At 35.8% G+C, this 21,576-nt stretch overlaps 1 protein-coding gene across 11 annotated transcripts in view; it reads left to right on the forward strand.

The window, feature by feature from the left end:
• The first annotated feature begins 474 nt into the window (after positions 1-474).
• Positions 475-21,576, forward strand: part of LOC116248282 (protein FLX-like 3) — a 40,821-nt gene continuing 19,719 nt past the window's right edge. For 2 of the 11 annotated variants that reach the window (XM_050076396.1, XM_050076393.1), the window contains exons 1-2: positions 475-735; positions 13,996-14,047. The gene's annotated coding sequence lies outside the window, so the exon portion shown is untranslated. Of the gene's footprint in view, positions 736-2,217; positions 2,546-10,070; positions 10,182-13,995; positions 14,048-21,576 lie in introns of those variants that run through there. The other 9 variants (XM_031620980.2, XM_031620981.2, XM_050076398.1 and 6 more) reach the window with 7 other exon arrangements.

Raw genomic sequence — 21,576 nt, forward strand, 5'->3', positions numbered from 1 at the left:
CAAATGAAATCACTAGTCAAATTTATGTCCAAATGAAATCACTAGTCCAAATGATGCTAATGAAAATCACATCCACCTTTCATGACACTCTAATTCACAATGTCCCTTTGTTTTCACTTGTCCTTGATGACTTGATGATATGCTAGGTCATAATGACCTCCCATTTTCAATTGAATAGGATTCACAATAAAGCTCCTTCACCTTTAATCATACAACCAGTAGGGGAGCTACATGTGGACTGGCATGCATGGGCCACTACCCATGCCAGCCCATTAAAACTCCCATTGCGAAGGAGCTCGACCCAAGTCCAATGACATGTGTTGCCCATAACAGACTTGGGTCAGTGCCGCATAGCCCCTCATCCCCAAAGTAAAGCACCTCAGTGGCTCAGCCTCAAAGTAAAAGGTTGACTCGACGACTCCAGTGTTGACCTAAAACTCCCAAAGTTGAAAATTTTGTTTCCCGCCCCACCTTCCTACGAATCAGAAAGGGGCAAGGGCACTAGGGCAGTTTTCGGAAATGGGAATATCTCCCCCTACCACTCCATCACTCCATGGCTCTGCCTAAGGGCTCTGGCTGTCGTCAGAACTCGCTGCTGAGACATCATCTATCACATAGCTATGCCATCGGCAGTGGGTGCCAATCAAGGTTTGGCCCCAAATGATTGTGGTAGTTTCTATGGAGTGTGATGAGGTGGTGATGCCGTGAGTGAGTATTTCTTCTTCTTCATGAATCGTAAGTTCATTTCTTAATTCTTGTATGTTTAGATTGTTCTTGATATACCTGGTTCATGATATTTCGTAGTCATTTTTGTCATCATGTGGGGTATGTGGTTGTGGGCACTGGGCAGTCAGCAATGAGGCCACAAGTGTCAAAGGGCGATGGCTGATGGATGCTCTGCAAGGCTCTCCTCTCTCTCTTTTTCTTCTTCTTCTTCTTATGATAAGTTTGATTTGGATGTTTCTATATAAGCTTTATTACTGTTTTGGGGATTTCAGTTTACCCTTTTGATTGTTAATTTTAGGGTTTTGGTTTCCCCTTAAGATTATGTTTATGCTAAAATTAATTAGATGGTCTTGAACATAATCTCCAGTGGCCAATCTTAATTTTCTCACTTAGATTAGATGTGTGAGGAAAGTTGTGTCTCCAATCTTCTCGTTAAGCGCAAACCTTGAGAATGACATTAAGACCTTAAAGATACCATTCCAAAATCAATTTCCTAGAAATGGTCCCAATAACATTTCCTTATTTGTTCCTCTTTTATTGATTTTTTTCTTTTTAACTTACCTAAAGAAAATTCCCTTTACCATCCATATTTTAGTGGGGTTTTGTTCAATTAAAGCTCTTACTTTTATTTTTCTGAAAAATGTTTAACATTATGTAGACAATTTAAATTCTATCATGGTTGAATTTAACTTTTGATATAGAAAGAAAATTAGCAGAAGAAAGAACAACAATACATATTTTCTTCCTTGTATGGCTCCACATAAAATAGGAAAAAGTGCCACAACATATTACTACTAATGTGGGAATCACCACACAGATCCACTTTCTAAGGCCTCCTGTTTCCTGCCAATTAAAAGATTAAACATCTAGTTAGATTGTGAAACATTGCATATAAATGTTAATAATGAATTATCTGGTGATACGAATAAATGGAGAGATTAAGTTTTAACATCTCCATCATGCCTACCATTGACTAATACCAATACAACTATAACATATTCTTAGAGTCTAAAGCTTCGGTAAATGCTTCCATCATCTCAATATCAAACCATGGGCTCAAGAATAGCTTTCTAAGATTACACACTTTCTAATCTCTCTTTTATTTGATTATTTATTAACTAATGAGAACAAATAGATTCAAACAATGTGCTTTTCTATACTTTTCAACATAGGATCATAGGTCAATATGACTAAGCTAATAAAGTGTTTTTCTCTTATACTTGCCTTAGATTCTATAAAGTGCTTATCAACTTTCATATGTTTTGTTTTTGTTGAAATCAAAAAGTTTATTTTAAGGGTAGTAGTTTTTTTATTATTTAAAAGTTGGAGTCTTCTTTTGTCTTTTTACAACTTTATGAGTCTCCCTTATGTAACAGCTCTAGACGTGCCCTAATCTATCTTAAAGAAGAGACTAGGTCACGATAATTGATTCAAGTCTTTTCCATCTCTCTCTCTCTCTCTCTCTCTCTCTCTCTCGTTCTTTTTCTTCGTGTAACATGGTATCAAAGCGTCATCTCCTTGGACCTGTCTGACCAGCTGCAGGTTGTCTTACCCTCCTGCCTTCCTTCCTCCTCTCTTCGTCTTCCTCTTCCTCTTCAACTCTATTATTCTGTCCAGACCTACCGTGGGTAACAGTTTGCCCTAAGGGGCTGTATCGTATGGGAGATCAGGAATCTGATCACTGCCAAGACATGATCAGTAGTGATTAGATGCCCTAGATCTGATCATTGCAAGGTCTGAAGATCGTTTGAGATATGAAGACACATTTTTCAGAATTGTGGGTGATGGTTGCGGTCAAACGCAGCTGTTGTAGTCAAAGGTAGACTAATTTTTCAATGATCTTGTGGTTCATGGATGACTGATTTGTATTCTTCAGAAGTTTACGCCCTAGATACTAGGGTTTGATGTTCTCTACCTCTAGTAATTATTTCTGTTATATATAATTATGAAGTTGAAGGTGTGTCGTGGTTGAAGAAGCTTACTGCTACAGAATACAGTCAATAGTAACAGTCAATAGGCAGATTGGTGAAGGAGGTTTGTGTTGTTTGCTGTTTTGGTTTGTTGAAGTCTTCATGAAGAAGGGCAAGATTATTTTCTGTGGGTTATTGATGTGCATGTGATATTATTGATTTCTACTTTGTTTATCAGCTCCTTTGCATGACTGACTGATTATAAATAGGACTGATTTCCTGTGCCTTAGCTGCTGCATAATTTTATCATGGTATTCTTGTTCTTAATTCCTGTTGTGGTTCATTATGACTGGGAGCAACAAATCAGAGGGTGACAATGATCATAAAGGAGCTAGAAGTCCCTTCTCCTATGGATCTACTATTAAGTTAAGATGGACACAACTATGAACTGTGGTTCAGGTTTTTTATGTTGTCAGTTAAAGGACATAAAAAGAAACACATAATTGAAGAGGATGAACTTATTGACAAGTCAGGGAAGTACATGACATGGGAAGAGGACGACAACATGGTTATGTCTTGGATTATGAATAGCATCCAACCACAAATAGCTTCTACTATTACTTATTATACTACTGCTAGGGAGATGTGAGAATTCTTTAGGCAGACATATTCACAAGATAAAAATGTAAATAAAATCCTTCAAGTTGAAGAAGAATTACACAATCTCCGACAGGGAAATCAAGATCTATCACAATACTTTGCAATAGTTAAAGCTACCTATGAGCGATTGAAGTTCCCGCGCCCTCCATGCAAATCTTGTTACAAGTCACACTTTGAACCTACCATAGTTGCAAAGTTTCTTGCTGGTCTCTCTCCTGAGTATGCCGCTGCCAAAGATCAGATGCTCAGTGAGAGCGAAATTCCTGATATCTCTGATGCATACAACAGACTTAGTCGACTGGATATTAGCTTGTCCCAACCAGCTAATGTGATGCCAGCTTCTGCACTTGCTGTGGGGGGTGGTCGTGGTCAGGGCACCACCTATAGTGCTAGAGGAAGAGGTATAGGCTGTGGAACTGGTGGTCATGGGAGGTTCCAATGCACTTATTGTAGAAAGATGAGACATTTGGAGGATCGTTGTTGGGATAAACATGGTCGTCCATCCTCTATGTCACAGGGAAGAGGTATGGTCACCAAACAGGGCAAGAGTCTTAATCATCCTCCTATGGGCTCTACACAGGTTGCCACTCTTACTATGGATGGTCCATCGTCTAGCATAGTATCAGAGACAGTTACAATTAGCATTGACAGATCTGAGTATGAGCAGTTTTTGGCATACAAAGCTTCACAGGATTTAGCTTCCACAGCTTTGATTGATCGAGCCTTCTCAATGGATACGTCCACATCTGATTCAGGTATCTCTTGGATTATTGACTTAGGAGCATCGAGACATTTTTGTAGTAGACCTGGTTCTTTTACTATTTTACATAGATTCTCTCAGCTACGTCATGTCAATTGCAGATGGTAGAATGTCACCCATATTGGGTTATGGAGATGTGAAGTTTTCTCAGTCCATGACTATTCCACATGTTTTATATGCTCATGAATTTCCATCCCATCTGCTCTCCGTCAAATAGTTGACTATTGATTTACACTGCGCATTATTTTTTACCATGGTTCATGCTCATTTCAAGACTTACAAACTGGGAAGATGATTGGTGGCGGCTATAAGAAGGGGGCGTCTACATCCTGTCGGCTCCTATGGGTCTTGCTGCTTCTTCCTCTACATCAGAGTCTACATTCTTCCAATGGCATCTCAGGCTTGGTCATCCTTCAACGTCCAAGCTCCGTTCTATCCTACCTAATCTTTCAATCCTAGAGTCTTTTCAGTGTGAGGCTTGTCAACTTGGCATGCACACTCGTAGTAGTTTTCCTTCGAGTCTTAGTCCTTCAAGTCAAGGGTTATTTGATTTTCTCCATGTTGATGTGTGGGGGCCTAGCAGGGTTGCTAGCCGAGCTAGGTTTAGGTATTTTCTGGTCGTTGTTGATGATTACTCTCGAGTTAGTTGGGTATTCATTTTGAAAGAACGGTCTGAAACAATTTGTATTCTCAAAAACTTGATTATTGAAATAAAAACTCAGTTTGGTTCTGTGGTTAAGTGTATTCGCACTGATAATGCTCTCGAGTTCAAATCATCTATCTTAATGACCTTTTATGCTGAAAATGGTATCTCTCCTCAATTTACATGCCCTCATATCTCACAACAGAATGAAGTCGCCGAGCGAAAACATAGGCAACTTCTAACAGTTGCTCGTACCCTAATGCTTCATAATCATGTACTTGCAAACTTGTGGGGTGATGCCATACTCATGGCTTGTTACCTAACAAATCATTTACCTTCGTCCTCCATGGAGAACAAAGTACCTATTAAACTTGTTTATCCCAATCAAAACTTATTTCTTGTTGCACCTAAAGTTTTTGGGTGTACCTGTTTTGTTCATATCTTGGGCCTAAACATGATAAACTTTCTGCTCAAGCCATTAAATGTGTGTCGTTGGTTATCCTAAAAACCAAAATGGGTACAAGTGCTTTGACCCTGTAACTCAAAAAAAGTATATTAGTGCAGATGTCACTTTTTTGGAGTCTCAGTCCTACTTTAGTCCTACTTCAGTGTCGTCTGAGATGCCATGTCCTATTCCTCTACCTATTCCTCCGGTCCCGTTGCAATCTTTTCCTTCACCATTTCCTTCTCCTACTTCAACTACGAATAGGTTTCAAGACCCATTGGTCTACACTCGACGACAGGATCCCTCTCATGGTCGACCATCAGACTCTTCTCAAGATGTGAGCCCCACTGAAGTAAGTATACCTGATGGTGATCCTTCACAGGGCTTTCCTATAGCCCTGCACAATGGCAAGAGACAGTGTACCATGCATCCTATCTCTCACTTTGTTTCCATTGGCCATCTTGATGACAACTTACAGCAATTTCTTAAGGCTATGTCAGTCCATACCTATGTCACCGTGGTACGCCAGATCCACCCATATACTCGTACCGGTACGCCGGTACGGCAGTATCGGTACGTCGGTATGTGGTGGTATGTTTGGATCTGGTTTCGGGTTGAAACCAGATCCAAACTATATCAAAAGAAAAAAAAACGAAAACCTAAAACCCCAAGTCGCTCATCTTCTCCCTCTTCGCCTTTGAGTTTCTTCATTTGGTGACGAACAACCGGTGGATGGCGACAGACGACCAGTGGATGGTGACAGGCGACCCGTGGACGGCGACGGGCGACCGGTGGATGGCGACAGAGGCGACGAGGCGACGAACGGATCGGTGGACGGCGACGGAGGCGATGAATCCCTAAGAGTATTTGGTCAATCGGTTGAGATTCTTGTCTGTTTCCATTTGTTTGATGATGATGATTTCTGTTGTTTTGGGTGTACTGGAAGCCATGAAGCATGGGTTGGTCTGACTAGAGAGAAGCTGAGTTGTTTCATTAAAAACTGCTGCTTTGTTTTATTAGAGAGAAGCTGAGTTGTTTTATTAAAAATTGCTGCTTTGTTTTATTAATGTTTGGTTTTGGGGTTCTTAACTGTTTTGTCTGTTTTTCTTGTGCCCTCTTTTGTTAGAAACAAGTCGAACTAGTGATGTTGTTGAGGAACTTGGGTTCGAGAGAGTTTTCTTATGCCCTTCATACTCCTCCGTGAGTGCTTCTCCCAAGTCCCAACTCCTTATTGGAGTCTCTTGCTCTTTGCTCTAACAAGGATGGATATAATACGGCTGGAAAGTGTGTAGTTTAATTTTTGTTAAGTAGTTGTCTTGTTCATTTATAATATGAACATTGGGATTTTGTAAATAGAAAACGTTATACAAGTTGCAAATATGATATATCTGAATTACCTTGAGCGAGTCAGTCTTCTAAAACTAAAACACTATTGTCTTAATGTGATGTGCGATTTTTACCTTGAATTGGTTTTTCTTTCTTAAAATAGATATCCAATGCACTTTCTGGATGATTGTTGTTGTTGTTATATCTCAGGTTATTATGCTTTCTTTTTCTTTACGAGATTGTATGTTGAGAAATATATATTTTTTTACAATTTTTTAAATTAAAAAAATAATATTATCACCATACCGCGTACCAAGATTTGAAAAAACGCCGTACTCGTGCCCGTTTTCCCGTATCCATACCTCGGTGACATACTCCATACTATACCAACTAGTCATCAATAGGCATTACTAGACTGTAAATGGCTGAAAGATATGCAAGATGAGATGGATGCTTTCATATAGTGTGATACCTGAGAATTGGTTGATCCACCTGAAAATTGTGACATTGTTGGCTCCAAATGGGTATTTACGGTCAAGTATCATTCAGATGGGTCAGTAGAGCAATATAAGGCTCGATTTGTGGCTAAGGGTTACACTCAGACATACGGCATTGACTTTTTTGAGACATTCTCTCCTGTGGCCAGGTTGGGCACTATTCGCCTCATTATTTCTGTTGCGGTATACTCTTACTGGCCTATGCATCAGCTTGATGTGAAGAATGTCTTTCTTTATGGTGATCTTGAGGAGACTGTATATATGCAGCAACCCCCAGGGTTCAAGCGACAGGGGGAGTGTAGTAAAGTGTGTCGTCTGAAGAAGGCTATTTATTGACTCAAACAAAGTCTCAGGGCGTGGTTCCACAAATTAGTGGTTTCACAATGTGGGTTTGAAGGATCTCCTTTGGATCATTCTCTATTCATCAAGAAGACCTCCAAAGGTATAGTTGTTATGGTAGTATATGTTGATGATATTATCTTGACAGGTGATTGTGATAAAGAAATATCAGCTACAAAGGCTTTCCTTCAAAAGCATTTTGTCATGAAAGATCTTGGTCCCTTGTGATATTTTCTTGGGATTGAGGTTGCGCAGAATAAATAAGGTGTAGTATTGTCTCAGAGGAAGTATGTCCTTGACCTACTTCAAGATACAGGGATGTTAGGGACTAAGCCAGCTAATCTCTCTATGAATCCATGTCTTCATCTTCATGATAATCAATCGGATCTAGTAGATTCATGATCTTATAGGTCTCTCATTGGCAACCTTCTTTATGTTACTGTAACAAGACCATACATTAGTTTTGTTGTTGCGAAATTAAGTCAGTTTATGAAAAAACCTAGAAGAGTCCACTGGGATGCTTCGTTGATGGTGTTGAAATACCTAAAGTCATCCCCGGGTAGAGGCCTCTTCTTTAAGAAATGTGAATCTCTAGAAGTTATAGCTTACAGTGATGCTAATTATGCAGGGTCTGTTGATGATAGAAAATCCACCACTGGCTTCTGTATCTTTGTTGGGGCAATCTCATATCATGGGAAGTAAGAAACAAAATGTAGTCTCTAGATCTAGTGCGGAATCTGAAGATAGAGCAATGGCTCAAACAGCTATTGAGGTGACGTGGGTTAAATCTGTGCTAACAAATATGAATATTCATGTTCCTCTTCCTACGAAAATGTACTGTGATAACAAGGTTGCTACTTATATTACAAATAACCCAGTATTTCATGAAAGAACTAAGCACATAAAGGTGGATTGTCATTATGTTCGTGATCTTATGTATCTACAGTTCATGTAGCTTCTGAAGATCATGCAACATATATGTTTATGAAGGCTCTTCCAATTGGTGATTTCTTTAGATGTTGTGATAAGCTGAGCATGGTTGATATCTATGCTCCAGCTTGAGGGGAAGTGTTGAAATAAAAAAGTTTATTTTAAGTGCAGTAGTTTTTTATTATTTAAAAATTGGAGTCTTCTTTTGTCGTTTTACAAATTTATGAGTCTCCCTTATGTAACAGCTCTAGATGTGCCCTAATCTCTCATTAAGAAAAGACTAGGTCACGATAATTGATTCAAATATTTTTCGTCTCTCTCTCTCTCGTTCTTTTTCATCGTGTAACAGTTTTCACAATGAACAAGACAAAAGGGGTCTTGATAATAGTTTGATTGACAAACGAGAGAAAACTTGAAGACTTTCATGATAAGTTCCCCAAGATGTTAAGAATATTTGGGTACTTGTTTTCTTACATATATATGATCCATTAAATAGAAGGTATTTGTTTAGAACAAATGATAATTGAGACATACTAAAAGCCTACAATTATGACTTTTTACATGCTTTAGTAGAAGTTATTTGTTTAGGGTAGAAGATAACTAAGACAAACTAAGAGCCTGCAGTATTGCTCTATATTTTTCCTATGCTTTGTTATAAAATATTTGTTTAAGACAAGAAATAGCTCAAACAAGCCAAAAGCTTGTAACTATGATGTATGCTTATCATGGGAAGTTATTTTCTTTATATGCTTTATGGAAGTTAATTGTTTAGTACATGAGAAAATTAAGATAGACTAAGCATCTAAACTGTGATGATATTTTAACCAGTGATGGAATTGTTAACAGATGTCTTCTCTTGATAATATAATTATAAGAAAATTAAATAAGTAAAACTGTGAAGTTTGTGGTGAGAATGCCTATATCAGATAAAATTCTTCAAAATGAAAAGATATTAAAACAAAGAAAGAAGAATAATCAAAAGCAAAATGGCATACAATTTGACGAAGCAGATTCTGCACTTTATCTCCTATGTCTGCCTATCATCTCAATGTTTGAGAAAAGTATCCATAGAGCTTATCTTGTGTGAGGTCCTTGTCACCCTAGTAACTATGATTTTCAGCCCAACCGTCAAAAGTGAAAGTTTAATCTAGCTTGGTTGACAAGTATAAGACTTGTTGGGGTATAATTCAAGAAAACATAGAACATATTGTCAATATTACTACTTTTTAGGCCAGAACATACAAATAGATTCATTACAGAGGTATTTGTGTCTGATGGGTTTAATAATTGAAAAGGAAATAAGTGATTTGATTTACATTTGGGAGCCCTCACAGCCATCATAATGGAATGCGAAAGTGTAAAATTTCGAAGTAGCAAAAAAAAGTATATTAATGATGCTTTAGAAGCAAAGTGATAAACAAAAAATGAATATCAAACTCATCTTTGGCAAACTATCAATGGAATAAGGATCCTATTAAGGCAAGGATTGTCATTTCAAGGGCATGATGAAAGTGACGCCACTTTTAATAGAGGAAAATTTATCTAGATATTGAAATATTTTGAAAAGATCAATAGCTAAGTTGATAAAGTTGTATTGAAGAATGCTCTAGAGAATATCAAGTTGATATCTCCCAATATACAAAAAGGTATTGGAAAAGCATGTGCGATAGAAACTACAAAATGCTACTATGAAAGAACTTGGAGGTACGTTTTTCTCAATTGCTTGATGATTCTCGAGATATATCAAGTAAAGAAAAAATGACTACTGTGTTACACTTTGTTAATGAAAAGGTTCAAGTAGTTGAGTAATTTCTTGCCCTTATATTTGTTCTAGAGACGAGTGCCATGTTATTAAAGGCAACGATAGAGGAAATACTTTGCAAGCATAGATTGATCATATCAAGTTTGTGTGAACAGAGTCACAATGTAGTAAGCAATATGAAAGGTGCGTTTAATAGACTAAAAACTCTTCTATTCAATGAGAATGAATCTATACATTATATTCATTGTTTTGCATATCAACTCTAATTGGCACTAGTTGTTGTTGTTGAACATTATCTAGCAATTGGGTTTTGTTTTTGGAATATTATCCAAGTTGTAAATTTTTTTCTCTATTTAATGCAAAATATCTGAGCTTATTCGAGAAGTAGAATGTAGGAGACTTGCTAAAGCACTTAAGTTAGGTGAACTTTAAACATGATGAGTCTCAAACAACTTCGTGATGCTCGTTGGAGTTCTCATTATGATGCTTTAGTCAAGTTAATCAACATGTATCCTTATGTTATTAAGGCATTAGATTTAGTTGCAGATGTTGTAAATACCATGAATTTAGTTTTTCTATCAAAAACATGCTTTCAAAATTTGAAAGATAATGGGTCTACACCTCAAGGATGATCCAGGCGTGTAACTGAAAGGATTACATTTTTGCATCAATATTGTGTTGAAGTGTTTTATACTATAATTGATATATAACTTCAAGAGTTGTACAGTCATTTCACTGAGGCAAATATAGAGCTTCTCCTTTTCATGACATGTTTAAATCCAAAGGATAGTTTTTTTGTTTTTGATAAACATAAATTGATTCGTTTTGCTGAGTTCTATCCTAAAGGCTTGAATGAAGCAAATTTCTTTGGACTTGAAAGTCAATTAGATGTGTATATATGAAGACATGATAACCACTGAAAAGTTTTCAAATTTAAAATCTTAGACTGATCTTTCTGAAATGATGAAACAATTGAAAAAGACATAGTATTTCTTCTGATGTATTTTTTGATTAAATTGGCAGTAACCTTACCAATTGCAACAATAATTGGAGAGAAATTTCAGCTATGAACATTAACAAAACTAGGCTTCACAATAAAATGAGAAATGAATGAGTTAATGATGCTTTGTTTTCTTACATTGAGAGGGACACATTTGACAATATCGGTGATAAATCTATCATGCATCCTTTTCAGAATATGAAAAGAAGATAAGGCCACATGCAATTTTGTTTATGACTACAATTTTTTGATTTGTTTTTTGGAGGAGAATTGTAAATTTCTTTACAACTATAGTCATTTGATTTACTTTTTGATACTAACTGCAAACTTGTTCATGACTATAGTTATTTAATTCACTTTTTTGAGGTCATTGGCCAATTGTAAATTTGTCCATAACTATAATGATTTGAAATGCTTGTTGGGACCAATTGTAAATTTGTTGATAACTATAATGGTTACTTTATTAATATCTATTTTAATTTGGAAGTTTTCTCATAAAATATGTATTAGTAGCCCACTACCAAAAGTTTCTAGCTTCACCACTAGACACAATCCCTCCAAAAGACCTCTTTATTTTCACTTTGGTTGGGTTAACAATAATTCTAGCCATCCCTTCCTCAATAGTTACAGCCTCTCAAAGGATGGTGGGTTTTGGCAGTTCATCTCTCAAATTTGCCATATCTCAAACCAATACATTGCAGCAACATGAAGAAGGGAAGGTGTCATAGAGATATTACACAAAGGGCATTGGCTGAAAGTGAGGGAGGAAGGTATGGCAAAAGGTGGGAGAGGAATATGGTGGCAAACAGTGGGAAAAAGAAAAGATTAAGAGGACGGCAAAAGATAACTTGCACATAATGCTCCCATAATGCTATCATTTCATACCTTTTTTATTTATATATTTCAATGTAATGACATTTAGGTTCTACAAAATGATACCACTTTTTAAAACATTTCTAGGTTTTGTCCATCTCATCTAGCTCACTTGACACTTAGTGTCTAGGCGATCTGTTTGTGTGAGAAAATAACCTAAACCTGGCTACATACTTACATATAGATGTGCGACATATGTGACTTAGTCTTGTGATTTTTTCATTAAAAGAAAGATTATATTCTACGAGTCCCATAGACATTACATGTTTTTTAAATACATTAACAGTGATCGGCTTAGTAAGAGGATATGCTACCATTTCGTGGGTAGAAATGTAGTTCATCTATACTTTTCCTTTTTGTATTACATCATGCAGGCACTTGCATATAGTGTTTAGTTTTACAATTGAAATTTAGGGTTCTTGACATATGCAATTGCAACTTGATTATCACAATAAATGTTAACAAGTGCACTCACTATTGAGACAATATCAGGATGTTTGAAAAAAATCTCCTCAACAGACACCCTCTTGTACTGCTATGGATCTAGCTACAAATTCAACTTCCATGGTACATAGGTCTACACACATATGTTTCTTGCTACACCAGAATATTGCACCATGATTGAGTAGAAATACATATTCAGATGTGGACATACATTCATAAGGGTCACCTCCTCAATTGGCCTTTGTGTAACCTCTAACCCGCAGTTCACCATTGTGATAGCATAGTGCCAAGTTTTCAGTTCTCTTTAAGTATTGCATGATTTTTTGAACTGCTTTCTAATGAACTTGTTTAGGATTTGACTGATATCTACTGACCATGCCAATTGCATGGCATGTGTTAGGTCATGTAGTATCATTAAGTACATTAGACTGCCATTCACACTTGGATAAGGTACATTTGACATTTTTTTTCTTTCTTTTGGTCTTTCTAGACACATTATAGTAGAAAACTATTGCCTTTACTCATGAGAGTATCCGCTGACTTGCAACTTTGCGTATTGCATAGTGTATTGCATATTAAGAGAGTAAGCTAACTTTTTGAGTGATTTCTTTTAATTTTTATGTCCAATAGAACTGATGCTTTGCCCATGTCCTTCATTTCAAAATGATAAGATAGTCAATCCTTGGTTGACTTGACTAACTTCATATTATTACTAGTCAATAAAATGTCATCAATATATAGAGAGATAATGACAAATTTCTCTTGTTGAAGTGTCATATATACACAGTATTCTTCATCAATCATTTGTTTTTGTATGTTCTGGGTTATCCAACTCGTAGAGAAAGCATTGAATCCTTCATAGATAGCATAAGTTGCCTTGTACTTGAGATTTCTTGCTCTGGAGATTGTCCAAAGAGGACAATTGTGTAATTATTCTCACTTGACGATGAGTGCAACTAGGGATCCTTGGAATAGGTCGCACTGTAGGAGTATGTTATATGCTACAATATCCACATTGTTGTGTGGAACTTTGAAGATGAGATAAGTTTGTCAAAGATAGCAATGAAACTGCAAGATTGGTGCAGACTGTTAGAGCAAAGGAAGAAGGATTGTTGATGAAAACTGGATGCTACAACATTGCCTTTTATCCATCCAAGCAAAAGACATATTTAATGGTGATATTAGAGTGGTGAACAACAACAAAGTATGGATAAGTAGAATGTGTAAGTCATTCCATCAAACCCTTGATTGAATTTTTTTTGAAGGACATAGCGATATTATGGAAAACAGAGTGAAGTTTGTTATAGATGACCCATCACCTAAACCTTTCACTTGTTAAATGTTTTTGACAGATCTTTCTATTATAAAATCTGGTGGTAGGCCAGGACAAAGACTCGAGCAACTCAAACTTGGGTCATTAAAACTCATCTCGAGCTTGAGCTGGCTTTTTTATCTGGTAGAGTTCAAGTTCCTTAAATGCAACTTTTTTAAGTCCACTAGGGTTAGGAAATGAGTATTTAATCTTTCTTTCATCGGTTTTATTTCATTTTTCCTTGAATGCAACTCGTTTAATGCCACTTGGCTCAGGCAATGAGTATTTAATCTTTCTTTCATCAATTTTGTTTCATTTCTCAATCCATTTTCTTTCTCCTCACTCACTTTTTCCTCCATCTATTGAAGCCCGCTATCTCCTTCAGGTATAGCACAAATCGTGATGCCAATGCAGCAAAAGGTACCACTCCTCTCTCTCTCCCTCTCCCTCTCTCTCTCTCTCTCGCTCTCTCTCGCAATCTAAAACACCATCGATTGAGCAACAGTTGAAACTCTTTGATTGAGGGTGAATCTCTCACTCCATTGGGGATTCTTGAAAACCCTCTCTCACAAGTGATGCTTTCAAAAACCCTCACTGAGCAAGGGTTTCTAAAACCCTCGCATGAGCAAGGTTTTCTAACTCAAAAATCCTCTCTAGATTGAAGGTTTCACCTTGCACAAGAGAGGATTTTTATAAAGCGTTGAGTTTTTAGGTGAAACCCTTAAGGGTTTCTGGAACCTTCAAGTGAGAGTTTTAGAACCCCTTCGATCGCTTGATCTAGGGTCTGAAAACTAAAACCCTTGACTAAGAGTTCCTATGCAAATGATCTTGAATTTGATTTTTTTTTTTTTTAGATTTTTATTATGTGATTGTTCCTTCTCTTCTCTAGAATATCAATCTTTGGCCTCTTGCATGTAATGATGATAACTATGTAGGGCAGCTATTGTTGATGCATGACTCAAATGACAACTCATTCTTCACATGAATGGGGGGTCACATTGTAGGCAAACCTCATGGATGTTTTGTGTTAAGTTTTGCATTACAATTTACACTTTCTCATTGTCTTCTGGTTCTTGGTTTATAGTTTCACTTTTGGGAGGTCAGTGATCCAAGGGGATATAGTCTGATCTAGTCACTTCGCACAATGGCTTAACATGGTGTTTTCTTTATGAACTATCAACTATTTGACCAAAGAAATTTGATTGCATTATGAACAAACCTTTTTTATATTGTCCTTGTAATGGGCTTTATTGAGTTCATTTTAAATGAGTTTCAAACGAGCTTAACGAGTCGAGCTGAAGTTGACAACATGAAATAGACGAGCTTATTGAGTAGAGCTCGACATTGTACCATCAAGTAGATCTTGACATTGTACCATCAAGTTGAGCTCGAGCCAGCTGTTGAGCTTGACTCAAGCACGAGGCTTTGTAAGTCTAGCAGAGCGAGCTTGAGCTCCAATCAGCTTGTGTTCACCCCTATCTAGCACCAGCCACAACCTGAGTAGTGGTCATTCTGGGACATTTTGTAAGGGCAAGGATAATTTACTTATCCAATTTTTTTGCAGTAAATACTCTCTTGATTTTATCTTAATAAAATCCAAGGCAACCCCCTAGCAAAAGTTACCCAGCTCACTCGTGAGATGAACAGTTGAAAGAAAAACAAGGAGAAAAATGTGTGAACCAATACTATATGACAAAGATGTCCAACAATTTTTTCTCCTAGTTTTTCTCTAAACCGTCTATCATGATAGATTGTACATCACTCGTGAATAGGTTGGGTGGCTCTAGATAGCTAGAGTCACCATTCAATTTTCATATATATATATATATATATACACACACACACACACACACACATATACATATATTCTTGAAAACAAATATGTAGTAGATGTTGTGCATCAATTGTGAATTTGGATAATTTATTTTTAAAATGTATAGAAATTGATAGCTTGGTTGTTGAAAGGATCAAGTTCCAAATTTATTTAGTCTATATAGATAAAGCATGCATGAATCTAAACTTATTTTCTTATGTTTCATTTTATGAATTAGGATTTTGAAATAAAAGGAAATTTTGAGAACATAAAGCATGTTTGAAATGAATCAGTATAAATGGATACATCTCCTATGTGTTTTAATTGCATTGATTTGCATGCTTTTCCTGTTTGCATATTAATTATTGTAAATGTATGTGATTTTGGAATTGATTTGTTAAAAGCATTAACCATTATGCATGTTATGATTTCAGATAAACAGATTTGGATTTGATTTTGTTTTAAATTATATATATGCATGCAGGATGCTCATGTCTGTAATTGTTGATTTATTAAATTTTCTATTTAAATTCATATTTGAGATCTAGATTGCTATTCTCCATGATGGAGGGAGATTTTATTATGTCACTTTTTATCATTCAAGAATGTCATGGAAATGTTTATATACATTGATAATATATAGATAAATAAATTATATGAGCAAATAACATGAACATTAAAATCATATTTAATTATTTGATGTGAACAAGGATTGCTCATTGCAGTTAATGCATACCTGGTTTGACCGTGTATGGTTGAAACTACTCACAAGAGTAAGGTGGCATGATCTCTCCTAACATGAAAAATGAGGAGAGGGTTGTCACTTTACCTGGGTGGGGCTGAGCAGTGTTAATGTTCGTTGTCCAAGTTTTGGTCGTTCATAGTTGGTAACTCCTTTCACTTTATTTGGGCATGCCAGTTATGGCATGACTTGTTCCTCTCACCACGAGATTTTGGGGAACACCCTTTGACATGTCCTTTTGAGGGTTGGTTAAATAAAGGAAGACAAGGACCGCTCTCTAAGTCTAAGACCAGCTAGCGCTTTGTGTAGTTGTTTGGTTGTACTCCAGGACAGTTTAATAAACTATTGTGCAAAAATACAAATGCCGGCTAAATCACCACTCGTATAATCTTGCTGTTATTGACAAGAGCAACAGAAAATGGTTGCAAACATGCCAATAGATAATAACTATTGCATGCATGTGAACATATATTCATGATATTATTTTTGTTAATATTTCTTATTGTTAAATATTTTCATCATCCATGTTCATATTTAATATTCACACCATAAATTGATTCTATTGACTTAATAGTAAGATAAGTTTGACTACAGATTGGTTAACATAAACTAGAATAGACTAATAGTAGATATTGTAGTGAGAACTTCCCCAAGTCCTCACGTCCATTTCCTTTTTTAGGTAATCGCAAATTGGAAAATTGGTGTTGTGGTTATTATACTCCTGGAATTATCTGTGTCCAAACCGGTCCACGTCTTGTTAGAAATTAAAAAAAAAAAAAGCTTTTATATCTTTTCCTTCCATTCTATACTTTTATGGAACATTGACTTGAATGACTTTAATTAATTCATTATTTAAGTATTGGTAGTTTAAAATTACCCGGTAAAGATGCCTAATATTTTTAGAAAATTGCCTTAAAAATTAAGGTAATTATAGTTTCATGTTGTCTACATCAAGAGCAGTCTCAAGGGAATTTGAGCTACAATTAGAGGAGAAGTTTGAGATGTAGTACAACAGTGAGCCTAAGTTGTAGTCCGGGAGGGAATGTAAGAGATAGTGGAGCACTAGCAATTATTCCCATATTAGAAGACCACCATACTATCACTTTTAGCATGAGGATGCCCTTACTAGTAATGATTTTTATATTGGGAAACCATCATATTATCACTTTCAATATGACAATGCACCTATCACCAATACCTAACATAGTAATACTATTGGGTGCAAAACCTTCCCCAATGTATTGTCTAACCTGACACCTCCTTGGCCTGAGTCTTTGAATTGCTTGGCATATCAAAAAGATAATGCATTTTGCTTTTGCGCCCCATTCTTTATTCTACTATGACTCAGACAGCTTCAGGAACGACTACATGTTCAATTCTAGCTTGCAGAAGTGTTTGGCTACCGTATTGCATCTCGACCTCATTCGTGCATAGAATCAAATATCTCTACATGAATACGTAGCAACCTCAATGACCTTCTCATGTTTCCCTTTCTTATATGATGTTTTCCCAATCTGTTTATTAAAAAATATGGTTCAATAAAAATGGATTACGTCATATTTCAAAAAAAGCTTTACTTTGATGAATAATTCGTTTTAAACTCTGTTAGCACTATCATGGTTTAAGTAATCTTTGTAATTTATAGGTCCCACTTGCAGACATTTGCTAATGACATAGCTATTATGTTATGTCAGCCTACTTCCCTTTTTTTGCTGACTCAGTATTGACAAACCACACTAAAAGGCGTCATAAGCAATATATAAAACTAACGGTTACACAAAACATATTTCAGTATATATAAGATATCATGTCTTTTGATATTTCAAAATGATATTTTTCACCTTTTTTCCTTTTATTGACATGTTCATGCCTACCTTGTTACGTAAAATGATATATATATGTTTGTTATGAAGCATTATAATGATGCACTATGTTACATAAGTGAAAAGTTGTTTCACTTACCATAGATATTTTCTTGTGTTGTGTCTTCTGCTTATATTTGTCTCTTCTATCTCCTTCGGTCTTTATCCATCTCCTTCTCCCTCACTTTGCTCATTTCCTCTCATTTCCTTTCACTATCTATATTATTGTCATTCACGAAGATTCTTTTTCATGTCTATCTTCTTCTACTTTCCTCCCTTAGACAAGTCCTCTCCCCTTGATGACAATACTTTCACCTCTTTATTTGCCTAGCAAGACTTCATCTGCTTCCTTCTTTCCTACCTTCATCTCCTTTCCTTGCCCTCATTACTCTCACTTAGCAAGATATCATCTACTACTTGCTTTTTTTTACTTGCTTGCTTGCTTATTTCCTTTCACTCTCTAGCCCTCATTATTCTAACCAAACAATGCATCATTTATTACCTACTCTAGCCTGCTGTCTTATTCACTTAATGAGACTTCATCTGCTTCCTTCCCTCATTTTCTCTCATTACCTTGCCTACATTACTTTTACCTAGCAAGATATCATATTACTACCAATTGATCAGCTATTTCCTCATTTCCTTTCTTATCCTCACATTTTGTCACTTTGATTACTTTTATTGACCAATACTTTCATCTATTTTGCTATTTTCCTTTAATCTCCTTGCATCTCGTTCATTTTTGGCTTCTACTAAGAGTTCTTTTGTCCCTTGTTCAGCTCCTATTACACTCCCTTGTGTGTAAGTCATCAAGTTTGTTAGTCAATTATATGATAATAAAGAGAAAACAATGATATTGTTTTTTAATATTTAATTATTATTGAACTATTGCATTGCATCATTTGCTGTAAGGAGCCACAACTTTTCCCTATCTTCTTTCACCCTTATTAATGGTGAGTGTGAGAGTTGGTTTGTATGTTTACTCGTGTGCTATGAGTGTTCAATTGCTCTGTTAATCTTTACTTGTTAGTTCAATCGCATACTTGTGTATGGCTGAGGTATGCATACATCCATTCGTGCATGACAGCGTGATGTTATGATGCATCATGCATGATATCGAGTATGCCTACACTGCATGATGCCCTGTACATGCTTTGATTTTTACAACCATGCGCAAGTCTCTCTTGTGGACTAAACATGCATACATAATTTCTCTGTTCATAACTTTCATGATGTTGGTATCCAACATAGGAAAAGATCGAAGACCCCTTTTGTTGTGTTGATTTATTAAACTGTATGCTTTTGTATTCTTTATTAAAGCTGTTCTTAGTAAGCCACTTTCAAACCTGCAACATATAGAAAATAAAACGTTAAAATAATATCAAAATAAAGGGGATGGTTAGAGCCTCCCTTCTGTCGTGGGATCAACCACAAGGGAAAAACAAAGAACGGGAAATCTTGAAAGAAAGAGAGCATAACTTTAGGCTTCAGTTTGCCCCGTGCTTGCAATGGCCTTGCCGGGGGTGGAGATGACTACTGCTCTTTCAGGCCGAACCTGAAGGCTAAAAACCCTAATGAAAACTAAAATCTAAAAAGTGGTGAAATAGGTATGTGAAAAAAGGCCAATAGCGTGGGTTGAGTCAATGATGCACTATTGCCATGACGCTAGGGGCTAGAGGCCACCGAAAACCGTCAAAGACTGGAGATGGCCGGAGGTAGCCATGGAAATCTCGGATGGAGATGAGAATGGAAAGGAAAGAGAAAGAATAGATGAAAAATGGGAAAGGCGTATGAAGTGGGAGTGCCTTTTAACGTTTGTAAGAGAATTTCTTAATCTGCACCAAGATTTTGGTTTATTTTCACAGTTGCTATTATAATCATAAAATGTTAATCCTGCCTCACTCTTTCAAGTTTTTCTTTTTCAAAGAGAGTTTTTTGCTTTTTAGCCCCTCATTTTGCAATACGGAATGTTATTAATTCCAGAAATGGCGTTTCAAAGTCCGGAGAATTCATGTCGGCCGACTTTTTTCATAGAAGTATTTGTTGAAAAAGGTTCTAATTTTTCTTTTTGCAGTTTCTAGACGTGTACATGTTTAGAAATTTCGGAGATTCGGTTTTTGAAACTCAGAAAATTCATTATGCCCTGTTTTACGTTTGTAAAATTCTGAAAAAGGGTTCTCAGACTGATTTTATGCAAAAATTCAAGTTTTACTTTCTTTTACATTTTCAAATCAGATTTCATTGCCCCAAATTGTCCTATTTGTTTCCTAACAATTTGAAACTCAATTCATAGAGGTTGCGATATATTTGTCACAGTTTGAGAATTTAATGATTTTGATGTTTTTTGCGATTGCAAAAGATTGATTGTAGACTGCAAACTTAACTAGGAACAAATATGGATCCATTTTGTTTTGAAAACATATATTTTAATTATAGAAGACTAATTGGATATGAAGCTATCTTGTCCTGGAATTATTTAATTGAAAAAATATATATATAATTCCAATTTAGTTAAAAATATATTTTAATTATTGAATGTAATTTACATTAGATTTGGATTTAGACTCGACTTATTTGAAAGTGGATTTATATATATGGGTTTAATTTATTTGAAAAAAAAATATTTGCTATAAACAAGAGATTTGGATATAGAACCAACTTGTTTTCAAAATATTTTAGATATTATGAATAGACTTCAACATATATCTATCTTGCGTTAAAGACATTTGAGTTGTGGTGCACAAATCTAGATTTGAATCTATCTTGGTTTAAAAGGTGGATATTTTATTTGCAGTGAGTGATTTTGAAAATAAATCTATATAAGCAGCTGTACAATAATTTCAAATTAGGATTACTTGAAAATGCATATATTTAATGAAGTTAATTGTTAAAGTGGATCTAGACTTAAGCCTAGTTTCGTTTAGATAGTTAAATCACACGTGTTTCAATGTAATCTCTTGTTATCTATTTGTGAGTTATAAATTTAAAAAAAAAAAGTTAATTTCAAGAATACAAAGTATGGACCTCATTAGGTTTTAGTTGTATCCGATCAATTTGGATCTAATTCGTCTCTCATATATCAGTTTAACTAGTTGCTGTCATGCATACATGTGGATCTCAAATTGATTTGTTAGAAACATATATCTTTGTGCATGATCGTAGAAAAATAAATACGGATCTGACTTGTTTAAAATTTTGCATGCACATATATATGACTGTGACTTTGTTAGCTTATGTATATGAATTGTATGATAGCCCATGTCAATTGTTGTGTTTGCTTTGATTGAGTGTAAGCTTTTGCATGATTGATAGTGGCAAGGTGGCATCTAGACTCTTGTGCTAATGATTGAAATACATGTGCTTGTGAACATATGATTAAGAATTTTGTTCTGGTGGCCATAAACTCATATCGTGCCATTTATCTAAGTCCAGACATGATATATATGATGTTAATCAAGTAATTAAGTATATGCAGCAAATGAATAGTATGAGCAAAATAATATATGCATCGAACATATGCTTAAATGTCTGA

This window comes from Nymphaea colorata, chromosome 2 (genome assembly GCF_008831285.2).
Source record: "Nymphaea colorata isolate Beijing-Zhang1983 chromosome 2, ASM883128v2, whole genome shotgun sequence".
NCBI classification, from domain to species: Eukaryota; Viridiplantae; Streptophyta; class Magnoliopsida; order Nymphaeales; family Nymphaeaceae; genus Nymphaea; species Nymphaea colorata.